The sequence below is a fragment of the Hakea prostrata genome, chromosome 10, assembly GCF_041222555.1.
Source record: "Hakea prostrata isolate BN-2017 chromosome 10, UWA_Hpros_2, whole genome shotgun sequence".
Taxonomy (NCBI): domain Eukaryota; kingdom Viridiplantae; phylum Streptophyta; class Magnoliopsida; order Proteales; family Proteaceae; genus Hakea; species Hakea prostrata.
In genome coordinates, this window is record NC_142609.1 from 33386150 (window position 1) to 33399715 (window position 13566).

Consider the following 13566-nt stretch of genomic DNA (forward strand, 5'->3'; position numbering starts at 1 on the left):
GACTAAGCTTATTAATACATAATAAATTAAATTTGAAAGAAGGAACAAGAAGAATATGACCAAGTAGAAAACCAGGAAAATGTCACAGTACCAATATGAGAAACAACAACAATAGATTCGATCCGTTGGGTAAAATTGTTAAATAAGACTTACAAGGTGTAAGTGAAGTAAACAAAGAGGAATTAAAAGCAGTGTGCTCAGTTGCACTGGAATCCAAAATCCAAGTAGAGGGAAGAGGTGAAAAATTATCTGTCATATTAATTAAGGAATGATTACCAAATGACTGAGAAGAAGTATTCATAATTGCACTATCGAGTTGCTGGCAGTGGTCGCATTTAGGGGCTGACCCAAGATTCAACGTGGGGGGCAAATAATGAAAGTCTAAAGATGGGGGAGCACTCCATATTTTTCACCACAAATACTGTGTGGGGCCCATGTGGGACCCACTAAGGGTCCCACTTCTACCTTATTTCATCACATTCAAACATGAGCCAACACATATTAAAAAGTTGACAATATAGAAAACGACATTTTTATCCTTACAAATTATAGGTAAATTAAAGCATTAGGAATCGCTAACAAAAAAAAAAAAAATCTTAAAAGAACTAACATTACCCAAAAAAAAAAAAAGAGGATTTCAATAGAAGGCCAAATGGAAATCAAACAATCATAGTAGTTAGTTACCCTATACTATTAAATCAAATAAAAATAATAACAAAAAAATCCCTTTTATATGAAATCAAATAAAAATGATAACAAAAATGTCGAAAAAGAGAAAAAAAAATTAAATTGAGAAAGGAAAAATTAATACCTAATTGTGGGAGAAGGTTTAGGAATAAAATAAAATGTCTAGTTTTTCAAAAATTTCCTAGCTGCGTGTGAAGTGTGTGGAATGGAAAGATGAGAGAATAAATAAGGAGATGTCTGTGACAAACCTGGTGGCATCAATACATGGTTGAGATGCATGAGATGCACAATGCAAAAAGCATTCCTATTCGTAGGCTAAAACTAGATTAAAAATCAAGAAATAGTTAAACTTTTGAAAATGGTAGGGGCCGCGCGAACACGTTTCCTCTCGCCACAAATTATGATGTACACTCTCCCACTTGGGGAGATGTTAGGCGGGCACCCTTCCCAAGTGCAATGGAGGTCACCAACCTAGGCCATGGCCCTCTTTGATCAGCCATTGACCTCATCCAGGTAAGTAAGTTTTTCTAAGTTACTTTCTTTTCTTTTATAACTTCTCTCCCTCATCTCCTGCTGCTGATCGATGTGGGATTCTAAAATGGCTGACTAATATGTCACATTGCTCATGGTTTGTCTTCATTCTGTTGATCAGAATAACTAGAGATCACAGAAGAAGAAGATCCCAAACAGGGAACAGGGGCGGAACCAGGATTCAATATTGGGGGGGGGGGGGACGGAGAATAGAAGTTCAGATTGGGGAAGCACCAATGTTTTTTTACCACATATATTATGTGAGCCCTTATAAGACCCATTGGGGTCTTACCTATGAATTATATTACTATATTAAGGAATAGGTCCACATATATTTTGTGGAGCCCACACATATTTGACAAAAATAGATAAGTTATTGATAATGATATTTTTTTCAACAAAATATAGGTAAAGCATAGTAGAAAAAAAGAAAAAAAAAAATCAATGACTTCAACCCAAAAAAGTCAGTGCAAACCAAATTTTTTTTTTTTAAGGTAAGAGATGCAAATTAACGGTAGTTAGTTACTTTACTAACTATAGACATTTTATTTCACAATATAAAATCATATAACAAAATTGTAGAATAAATAAAGAAACAAATAATATAAAATTAAAAAATATTTAAAAAATGAGAAAGAGAGAAAATAATGGATAAATTGAGAAATAGAAAGAGTACCCAATTGCAGAGAAATTTTTTTTTTTTCCAAATTTCCTTAACCCATGCTTATAGAAAGGGAAGAATAAATATGAAAAAAAAGAAGAAAGAAACAGAAGAGAATAAATAGGAAGAAAATATGAGAGATGAGAGATGAGATATGAGAGAATAAATAGGGATTGAGGAGTTTCTAATTAGAAATGACATTTTAAATATCTAATAAGGGTTTTTCTTCAAAAATTTACTTTAACCCATGTTTATAGAAAGAGGAGAGAATAAATAGGAAGAAAACATGTGAGAGAGAAAAGATGGGAGAATAAATAGGGATTGAGGAGTTAGTTTTTAGATAGGGATGGCATTTATACCCATTATTTTACCTTTCAAATTTGTTCTCAATATTTGGGGGGGGGGGGGGGGCAAATAGTGAATTTTTCACATGTAAGAAGAGAAAAAACCGGAAAAATAAAAGAAATTAATATAAAAATGAGAAAATTAAGGCAATTATGAAAAAAAATCTAAAAATCCGGGGGGAGGGGCATGGCCCCCCCGGCCCCTTAGTGGGTCCGCCCCTGATCCCAGATCACATGGAACAGAGCGTTGATAGAACTGTTTGGGCTATGAGGAATGTGTAGGACATGTTGGTGATTAGTGCCCACAGCAAAGTCAAATTTGTTGCTCTTGTCTCAAAAGGGAAGATTTCAGTAGAAATCAACCAACCCATCAGTCCCCATGACCATGCAAAGCCTGCCACAAATGATAGGTTCTATTGGAATTAATGTTCTAGTGGTCTTTAAATACCTCAATATGAAAGAATGCAAAAAAAAAAAAAAAAAAAAAAAAAAAACTCTAATTTTGATAAGTAGGTTACTTACCTTAATGGGTAAGTCTTATGTATTTATAAATAAACATGGCTATTGTACAAGATTCGTTTACAATATTTAAATTTGAATTCAAAATTAAAAACTTGAATTCAAATTTCAAAACTTGAATCCAAAAATTGAATTCAAAAATCAAATACAAACCATAACAGATCCATTAAGGTCTTTCATCCCCCCCCTCAAACTCTGCATTGGCAGGTGCAAGAGTTTGTCTCTATGCTTGAAGAAAGCTTGTGATGTTAAGCCCTTAGTAAACACATTTGCAATTTGATCATCTGACCATACAAAGTGCATTTTATGGTGTTGTTCCGAACCAAGTCTCGGACAAAATGATAGTCCACTTCTATATGTTTTGTGCAAGCATGTAGCACTGGATTTGCAGCCATTTGTGTTGCATACACATTATCACAATAAATTTTCACTCCTCTTGGAAGTTGTACTTGCAAATCACGTAGAACACAAGAAAGCCATAGTAACTCAGATGATGTGACGGCAAGGGATTTGTACTCAACTTCTGTACTTGATCTAGATACTGTAGGTTGCTTCTTTGAAGACCATGATAATAAATTATCCCCAAGAAAAGTGCAAAACCCACTAGTTGATTGGCGTGTGTCTGAACATCCTCCCCAATTTGCATAAGTGTAAGTAGTTATGAAGAAAGTTGGGTTGGTTTCAAGAGAACATCAGCACTAATAATATGCTTGACATAACGTAAAATACATTTTGCTGCTTGTAGATAATCTTCTGTGGGAGATTGCATGAACTGACATACTTGATTGACTGCATAGGAGATATCTGGTCTAGTGATTGTCAGATATTGTAAGGCTCCTACTAATTGTCTGTATGGTGTTGGATCAGGTAGGGGATAACCTGTTGGTGATGATAACTTTGTTCCAACTGCAATTGGGGTTGTGCATGGCTTTGAAGTCTCCATTCTTGTAGATTTTAATAAATTGATGGAGTATTTACTTTGAGTGAGTAAAAGACCATTTGAACTTTGATTAGCCTCAATTCCCAAGAAGTAATGCAAGTGTCCCAAATCTGTCATTGCAAATTCTTTGCTCAGGCATTAAATAACCTCTTGAATTGTAGCTTCATTGGCTCCTGTCAATATTATATCATCTATATATAACAACAATATTGTCATTGTACCTTGGATTTTGCGTGTAAACATGGAAGAATCTGCCACGCTTTGCTTGAAACCTTCTCCTTGTGGGTATGTTTTGAATTTGTGAAACCAAGCTAGTGGAGCTTGCTTGAGACCATAAATTTCTTTTTGTAGATGACAAACATGTGTTGGTTTAGATGTGGAAACAAACCCCTGTGGTTGTTGCATGTAAACATCTTCTGCTAAGTTGTCATTCAAGAAGGCATTTTTCACATCAAGTTGATGCACTGGCCATGACTTTGAGAGTGCAACGGTTAATATTGTCCGAATGGTGGCTGGCTTTACAACGGGACTAAATGTTTCATGAAAGTCCACTCCTGCCTACATATTGAACCCCTTGGCAACTAATCATGCCTTATATCTCTTAATGGAACCATCACTTTTTGTCTTGATCCTGTACACCCACTTACTGCCTACAATATTCATACCCTTGGAATAAGGCACCAAGTTCCAAGTCTAATTGTCTATCAAGGCTTTGTATTTTTTTTGCATTGCATCAATCCATTTTGGGTCTTTTGAGGCTGATTTGTAGGTTTTAGGTTTAGTTGGGATGTTGGAGATGGTGGTAAGAAAGGTTTGAGGTATTGGGTGTCTAATAGTGAGTAAATAGAGAGGGGTTTTTGGTTTTGCAGAATTGATTTTACTCCTAGTAATCATAGGATGAGATGGTTGGGGTTGTGGTTGGTCTATTGTTGGTGGGGATTGATTAACATCTTGGGTTGGATTTGCCATTGATATGGCTAGTGATGATGTTGTAGGAGCTGTTTGTGATGGTTGGTTGTTTGAAATAGGTGAAGAAGAATGTGAAGTGAGTGGAGACACATTTGGTAGGGTGTGTAGGATGAAAACAGGTAGAGAAATAAGTTTAACTGGTGGTTTTTTTGATGATTGGTGTGATGGGGTATTTGAAAAGGGAAATTCATTTTCTTCAAAAATAACATGTCAAGATAAATATACTTTGCCAGTGTCCTTATCTAAGCATCTATAACCCTTGTCATAGAGACTCTAACCAAGAAAGACATAAGCCTTGGACTTTGGCGATAATTTGTCTTCTATGTAGGGTGTCAAGTTGGGGTAACAAAAGAAGTAAAAAACTCTCAATAAACAATAATCTGGTTTTAAGCCAAACAATGTTTCATGAAGAGATTTTCCTTGCAATACCGGTGTAAGTAACCGGTTTATTAAATAGACAGCAGCTAGTAAAGGCTTCTAACCAACTTTGGGCATATGGGCTTGAAATAGAAGGGATAAACCCATCTTTGTAATGTGTCTATGTTTTCTTTTTGAAACTCCATTTTGTTCTAGAGTATGAGGACATGAAATTTTGGATACAATGCCACATTCATCAAGATAGTTTTTGAAAGCTCCCCTTGTTAACTCTAAGGCTCCATCACTCTGAAAAAAATTTAATATAAGTAGAAAGCAAGTTTTCAGCCATATTTTTAAAATGCTTGAAACAATGAATTGCATCAGATTTAAATCGTAGATGATAAAACCAAGTAAATTGACTGAAATCATCAACAAAAATAATATATGAATTGAACCCACTAATTGACAAAGTTTTAGTGGGACCCCACAAATCACAATGAATAAGCTGTAATGGTTGAGTAGTTCTATTAACTGAAATAGAAAAGGGTAATTTGTGATATTTGCCAAGTTGGCAAGCGTTACAAATTTTATTGGATCCAATTGTTTCAAAGGAATTAAATAAGACACTATTTCTCAAATGAGTAAGTATTGCAGAAGAAGGATGACCAAGCCGGCGATGCCAAATATTAGGAGCTTTATTTCCATAAAGACCCAAAGGAGGCACAACATTGGCCGAGAAAGAATATAATTTATCTTTGACTGGACCCTTCAGTAGAGTGATGCTTGACTCCATATCCTTAACACAGAAACCCCATGGAAAAACTTCAACAGAACAATTATTGTCAGATGTAAGTTGAGAAATGGAAATTAAATTCTTTGACAATTAGGGAACTATTAGTATGTCATTAAGAGATAAATGATTTGAATTTGTTTTCAAAGTTGAGGAGCCTATATGAGTTATAGGGAGTTTCTTACCATTACCAACTGAAACCTGGTCTTCTCCTTTGTAAGTGGTAGATCGTTGTAGCATGGCTGGATCAAATGACATATGGTTGGTAGCACTTGAATCCAGTATCCACTGTGCATCATTCTGGGGTGTAATGTGTTGGGCATTTTGGGTACCATGTAACTCAACATAAGGAATGTGAGATAGTGGATTAGGATTATTTTGGCTTTGGGCATAACGGAAATAGCATCTATTGGCCGAATGGCCTTGCTTAGCACATATTTTGACATTTGAAAGAATTAGTATTAAAGGTGCTTTGGTTTGGTCGGTTATAGGTTTTGAGATCTTGGAGGACCATTTGATGAATTTCGGAAGTCAGATCAAGGTGGATTTCGGTTGTTGGGTGGATAAATTAATACTACTATTAGGCCGATTAAATTTAGGCTGATCTGTAACAAGCAATGCAATAAGGGAATGTGAATCAGTTAAGATTGATTGGGTGTTCCCATAGCCACGGCATAACCGTTGCTCATGAGTAAGTAGTTTGGCCTTAGGTCGGTAAATGTAACGGGTGGGCTAATATTTTCCACAGTGACGATGAAAGTGAGATAATCCGAACCAAGACCATTTAATGTATATGCTACCAAGTCAGAGTCATTTACCTTGTCATTGATTGCCGCTAAGCAATCAGCGATGGACTTAATTTTGTGAAAGATAGTCTGTAATTGTGCTTGTTCCTTTATTGATCATCTGCAATTCATTGCGAAGATAAGTCCTTCGAGTAGTGGATTGTTGTTGGAAAAGTTGTGCAAGGGAATTCCATACATCTTTCATTGTTTGAAGGCCAAGAATGTGAGAAAAAAGAGACGGTGTGAGGGTGGTATTGATGCATGATCAAACAAAATGATCATTTTTTCTCTAGGTTTGAAATGCTGGATTTGGTGTTTGAGTTCCTCCAGTAGTGACAGTTTGATTTGGCATTGATCCAATACCATCAAGATGATGCATAAGATCATAGGTAATAAAAATGGATTCTAATTGTTCTCTCCACATGAGATAATTTGCTCCATCAAGCTTGATAGAAACAAGGTTGGAAAGATTGGTAATGGGGAATGGAGTGTTAGCAATAACTCTAATACTATGAAAGAATGCAAAGAAAAACTCTAATCTTGATAAGTAGGTTACTTACTTTGATGGGTAAGTCTTATGTATTTATAAATAAACATCGCTGTTGTACAAGATTCGTTCACATATATTCAAATGACAAATGACTCCTTCAATGATATCCTAGGGGTTTGCTAATCTTACGACAACGCAGCTAAGCTAATCAATCTACTTCTGCTCTTTTCTCGTCTTCTTGCTGGACTTTGCAACAAAAACTACTACGATGAGCATTCGGATGCTACATACATCGACATCCCTAATATCCGCAAGAGAGTAAAGACTATCGAGGTATGATCCTTGTAGACAGCTTATGTAATACCCTCATCCACTATATACAAAACTCTCTTCGACAAAGTTGGCAGGAAAGTCATTATCTAAATTAAAATTCACCTCCCTAAGTTTTCTTTTTCCTTTTTATTTTTTCTTCTTTTTAAATTATCTATTCATCCCAAAATCTAATTTATTCTTTTGACGCCTCATGAATGCAGGTTTACCAATTGATACAATTTGATCACAATGTACACCAATACAACTCTATTGTGTACTATCGAGAGACCATGTAGAATCAATATGGCATGTTTTTATTACTAAAAATTACAATTTCTCCACCTGTTTAGGATTTTTTTCCCTCTCCACCTGTTTAGGATTTTCTTTTTCCCTTTAATCCTAACTGATCTCAGAGATCCGCAAACATCTTCATTATATCAATAAGCATCTATAAATTGGGATAGAATTCCAAGGTTCATAATATACACACATTTCAGATTCAGGGTTCATCTCTCAAGCTCTTTGCATTCCAGCAATCCTAAGGTTGCAAATTTGAAACTAGGAAAAATCCAAGAACTATTTCATACTTTGGTAAGGTAGGGGCTGCGCGAACGCGTACCCCCTCTGCCACAAATTATGACGTACACTCTGCCACTTGGGGAGATGTTAGATGGGCACCCCTCCCAAGTGCAATGGAGGTCACCAACCTAGGCTATGACCCTTCTTGATCAGCCATTGACCCCGTCCAGGTAAGTATGTTTTTTGAGTTATTTCCCTTTGTTTTATAACTTCTCTCCCTCAGTCTCTTCTTGTAGGTAACCGATGTGGGATTTTATAATGGCACACTAACATGATACTTCACTTTAGTACTGGTCCAAAATAACTGAAGATCATATTTTTATGTGTCAAACCACCGGGTTCCAGACTTGAGGGGCCAGTTATGATGTTTTTGGGATCTGATTCTAATCTTATTTGGATCTCAGGATGTCAACCAAAAGGTTGCAGATATACAAGGGTAGTAATATCTGGGTTGATATACAATGGTAGTAATATCTGGGTTTTCTTTTTCCAGTGATCAATCCTAGAAGAATCTAGCTTACTAAATGCATGGAAAGGTAGGATCTAATGTTGTTTAATAATCATGCGCAGGATGGTCTGATTTTGTCTCCTAAATAATTGCAGTCCATTAAAGTCTTGAATGTTCAAATATATGCAAAGTTTCTTTTATTTTCAACCTAAATTTGATGGGGAAGTGTGATCATTTTAGTACAATTGATCGTACCCAATGAAAAAAAGAAACTTTATACTAGACTTGGTGGGGTGCGTCAGGGCCGTGCTGTAGTGCAACGCATGGGCGACACTTGAAGACCCCGGCAGCAAGCTACCGTGATGGGCCTTCCCCCTAGAAAAATTAATTTAATATCATGTGGGTCGATGACCCACATATCAGATATTAAACTGATAAGAACAGATACTACACTTGATCTTAGCCAAAAGGCCGAGAAAGGTATGCTTTGGAATATGTTTCTCTTTTTACTTTATAAGCTCTCTCTTAACATACCTCTCCCTCTATGGCCAATGTGGGATTTTGCTAGTATTCACTTCCCCTGCTTTAAGCATTATCTCAAGCCCACGCCCAAAATCCCATTGTTGCCTAGATTCTAAACATGTACTTACAAAAAAAAAAGTTAGATGCAAACCAAACAACTTATAATTATATCTGGCTCCCCTGTAATATTTAAAAAGACCAACTAAGGACACAATATAATATTTATGACCAAAATAGCCTTTACTCTACAACGGTCTACATTGTATCATATATAGCCATTTCAATTCAATGGTTTACATTAAAAATGTAAATTATAGTCGTAATGATAATTTTTTTATTTTATATTCAAGGGTGTTAATTGAAATTTACAAAATTGTGCCTTGGTTGAAAAGGATGAAAGCTCCATTTCCATCGGACAAGAAAACCCTAGAATAACAAAACCAGATCTTCCAACAAAACCTTATCGAAGTGGGGTCATAGATATGACTTAGCACAAAACACTGAATCTTGCATTGGAGCTCCTTTTAATTGGCTTTAACCAGTCAATTCATCATCTTTACATCTGATTCGATGCGTTCTCGACTAATGTGCGTCTCTGCTTTCATTTCCTCCTCTTACATGTAATTTGATTCCACTGTCTGACTCTAAATCATTCAACATTCATTCAACAGAAGTAAGAAAAATAATCAACTTGAATTTGTCTCACCAAATGTTGTCTCACGTCCAATGTCTCACCCTGTTACTTCATCTTTCCCACTTATCGCTTCCCAAAACAATCTCTTTATTCGTTGCTCTCCTGCAACACAACTTGTAAGATGAACCCACTCGAATATTATAAAGAAAAACCTATGTTAAGAAACAGTACCTAAACACACAACGGAATAGATAGAAACACAAAAGAAACAAGAGACACAATCATTTACTTGGTTTGGACGTAAAAACCTACATCCAACAATAAGCACTAAGACTCATCAGGCATTGCACTAATCAATATTATAGAGAATGATTACAACACTAGGAATCTACCCTCACAAGCTCACAAAGCATGAACCAACAAGTACAACAACAGCAAGGTTAGAATACACCCTGAACAAGAAGAATCTGTTGAACTCTTCAACAGGAATAAAGAACAACTTAGAACCAGTGTCTTCCATGCACGATGCAGCCAAGAAACTCCATCTTCACCATGTTTAAGAGCTGATCTGAAGAGGAACCAAAAACCAAGCAATCACAGACTAGAGAGCAACCTCTCTCACTCAAACGAGCACTCCTCAAGAAAATAATGCATATGCTCAACCCTAAATCTCAAAAGAGATTTATATTCTAACTGCCAGAATGACCAAACTGCCCTAAAAACATTTACATAATACACTCATGTCCCAAATACATGTAAAAAGACAACAAAGCCCCTGAACTAAGGACACATTACAACACTCTCCACCTTGACACTGATATTTGACTGTGCAACCACCTGGAGTAGAAAAAGAACTCATCAAAAGAAAACACCTTTAGCATGTTCAAGGCAGACTTGAACTTACTAACAAGTACAACCTTAGTCCTGATGTCAGCTGGATTGATAGAGGTATCAATCTTGCAAACATCAACTAGGCCTTTGGCAATAACATTTCTAATAAAATAAAGCTTAACATCCACATCCTTAATTCTTTCATGATAAACATTATTCTTGAAAAGACACAAAGCACTTTGAAAATCACAATGCACAAGAGAATGAAATTACAAAAACCAAGCTCACTTAGGAGTCCTTTCAAGCATAAACACTCCTTAATGGCTTCAGCCAAGGCTATGTACTCAACCTCCGTGGTTGAAAGTGTCACCGCATGTTGAAGTGTGAACTTTCAACTCACTAAATTACCACCAATTGTGAACAAGTACCCAATCAATGACCTTCTCTTGTCCAAGTCAGCAGCAAAATCAGAGTCACAAAACCCAATAATGTTCACATTATCAACACAAGAGTTATCATGCACAATTCTATAAGATACAAATTTTTTCTGATATTTTAATAACCACATAACAACATCCCAATGCGAATCACAATGTCTACTCATTAATCTACAAACAAGTCCAACTAAATATGCAATATCAAGTCTAGAACAAACCATGAAATACATAAGACTACCAACACACTCTTGATATGGTTTATTAGTTACAGCAGCATCAATAACACTCTTAAGCTTAAAATAAGCACCAAGATGTGTATCCACAGCTCTACAATTAGCATTTCCAAACTTATTTACAAGTTTATGAATGTATCCCACTTGAGACAATGTCAAAACCCCCTTAGCTCTATTTCTATGAATATCAATGCCAATAATCCTTTTAGCAACCTCTAAAGTTTTTATTTCAAACTCAGATTTCAAAATAGATTTCAGTTTATAAATCTGAACATTATCCTTAGATGCAATAAACATGTCATCCACATAAAGCAAAATATAAATGAAAGAACTAGGTCTAAATGCACAATAATAAATGCAGTTACCATAATAACTCCTTTTAAACTTATTCTTAAGCATAAATTCATCAAATCTTTTATAACATTTGTTTAAGAGATTGTTTCAAACCATATAATGATCTTAATAATAGGCAAACATTTGTCTCACTACCCTTCATAACTAAACCTTCATGTTGGGTCATGTAAATATGTTCATTTAGTTTACCATTCAAGAATACAGTCTTTACATAAAACCGTTCAAGATCTAAATCATGAATGGCAGCCAAAGCAAGCAATATTCTAATAGAGGTATATTTCACCATAGGAGAGAAAACCTCATTATAATCAATTCCCTCAGTTTGAGAATAATCATTATCTAATAATCTAGCCTTAAATCTAGGTTTTTTTTACACCAGGAATTCCAGCCTTAAACTTGTAAACCCACATACAACCTCTAAACTTCTTTCCCTTGGGTCTATTTACAAGTGTCCAAGTATGATTCTTAGTTAGGGAATCCATTTATTCACTCATGACAACAAGCCAAAACTTGTTGTTTGCACTCTTAAGAGCCTCTTTATAGGATCTAGGCTGACTTCCTTCAAGCTACTCAACCACACTAAAAGCATAAGAAATAAGATTAGATGTTGAACTAGACAATTCACTTACACTGGCATACTAGAAGGTCTCCAAACCCCCTTTCTTGTCATATCTCTAGCCAAAATATAATCGTCTTAGGGGCCTCATCCTTAAATTCTTCTTTGACATTTATGGGGTCACCACCAACACCTAAGTCGTCATCTACACCAATGGGATCAGGGGTATTAAGCTCATTATTGGGTCTCTTTTCAAACTCCACCTTAGGAAAAGTGTTTTCTAAATCTTGGGAGTCAGAAACAACACTAGAGGATCTAGATTTCATGGATTCTAGCTCATTGAATTTCATATCCCTACTAATAATAACCTTCCTATCCTCTAAACACCAAAGCCTATACCCTTTCACCCCTAAGGAATAATGGATAACCTAAAAAATACTTTTCTTACCTCTAGGCTCTAATTTCCCCTTATTTTGATGAACAAAAGCCAAACATCCAAAGGGTCTTAAAATATTATAATCACATTTAGTCTTGTTCCACCAAGAATTAGGTGTATCAAAGTTAATGGATGAATTGGGGGACTTATTTATGACAAAACAAGTCGTAATTTCTTCCCTAGACCAGATTCTATCAAGATCCCCCCCCCCCCCCCCTTTTTTTTTTTTTTTTTTTTCTCTCTTTTTTTTTTTTTCGGGGGGTGAATTGGGCTTATAGGGCAGAGTGGTCTTTGAGTGCCAATCAAAAGAAGAACCTCCAATGGATAGTGCAAAACGGATAAGTTTGTGGTTCTCCTTCAAGTTTTCAGTCCTCTCTGACCTCAAGAGGACACTCGTCCCCAGGGGAGATCTAAATCGAGAAGGGCGAGCTCTCCGTCTAAAAAATAACCATTTAAAAGATAGTCGTTAGGCTTAAGTCGAAACTAGACGGATTGTCTTTAACAGGGGCACTCTAGTGTGAGGCCATACGAGGCCAACGGAATGAATCAGACTTAAACGCGATGTTTCGTACCCGGTAGCGGAGGGGGGGGGGGCAAAGTGCTCAATAATGAGCATTCATGGACTTGATTGGGTTTTTAGGGATTTCTAGCCAACCCTAAGCCTCATACACTCTCCTAACATGTCCTAGGTCAGTCTAATGGTATGATATGTGTATAATTTAGTGCAATTACATGTGAGTGACATGAAGTGACTTAAGTCCTAATTTGCTAAGTCTTCTTGTTTGAACTTGAGTTGATGATCTTTGATGTTCTTGAGTCTTCTTGCACTCCATTTTTCATGCTCATCTTGACTTAGATTCATGTTCATCTTGGCTTGGTCTTGGCCTTGACTTGGGCTTAGACATTTGACATTGAGTTGGATTTGATCAACTTGCTCTCATATTGAATTAGACAAACACAACTCAGTATAGCCATTAGTAATTCATGTTTGTTATCATCAAAACTAATGGAAGTTGATGTGGTTATGCTGACATGACATTTTTCAACAGGGGGTATATGTGCATGTTATATGTCTAATAATGTCATGTTCTTTGCAAAAATTCAAAAAATTATCATTGCAAAATTCAAGCCCATTATTAATCCTGAATTTC

At 36.0% G+C, this 13566-nt stretch overlaps 3 non-coding genes across 3 annotated transcripts; all 3 read right to left on the reverse strand.

Annotated features, from left to right (window-relative positions):
- Positions 1 to 1048: 1048 nt before the first annotated feature.
- LOC149002554 (U1 spliceosomal RNA) lies at positions 1049 to 1208 on the reverse strand. Its single transcript, XR_016170605.1, has one exon. It is a non-coding gene; the product is annotated as a U1 spliceosomal RNA (small nuclear RNA).
- Positions 1209 to 7982: 6774 nt separating this feature from the next.
- On the reverse strand, positions 7983 to 8142 carry LOC149002555 (U1 spliceosomal RNA). The gene has a single exon (XR_016170600.1). It is a non-coding gene; the product is annotated as a U1 spliceosomal RNA (small nuclear RNA).
- A 558-nt stretch (positions 8143 to 8700) lies between these two features.
- LOC149002556 (U2 spliceosomal RNA) lies at positions 8701 to 8896 on the reverse strand. The gene has a single exon (XR_016170478.1). It is a non-coding gene; the product is annotated as a U2 spliceosomal RNA (small nuclear RNA).
- Between the last annotated feature and the right edge of the window lie 4670 nt (positions 8897 to 13566).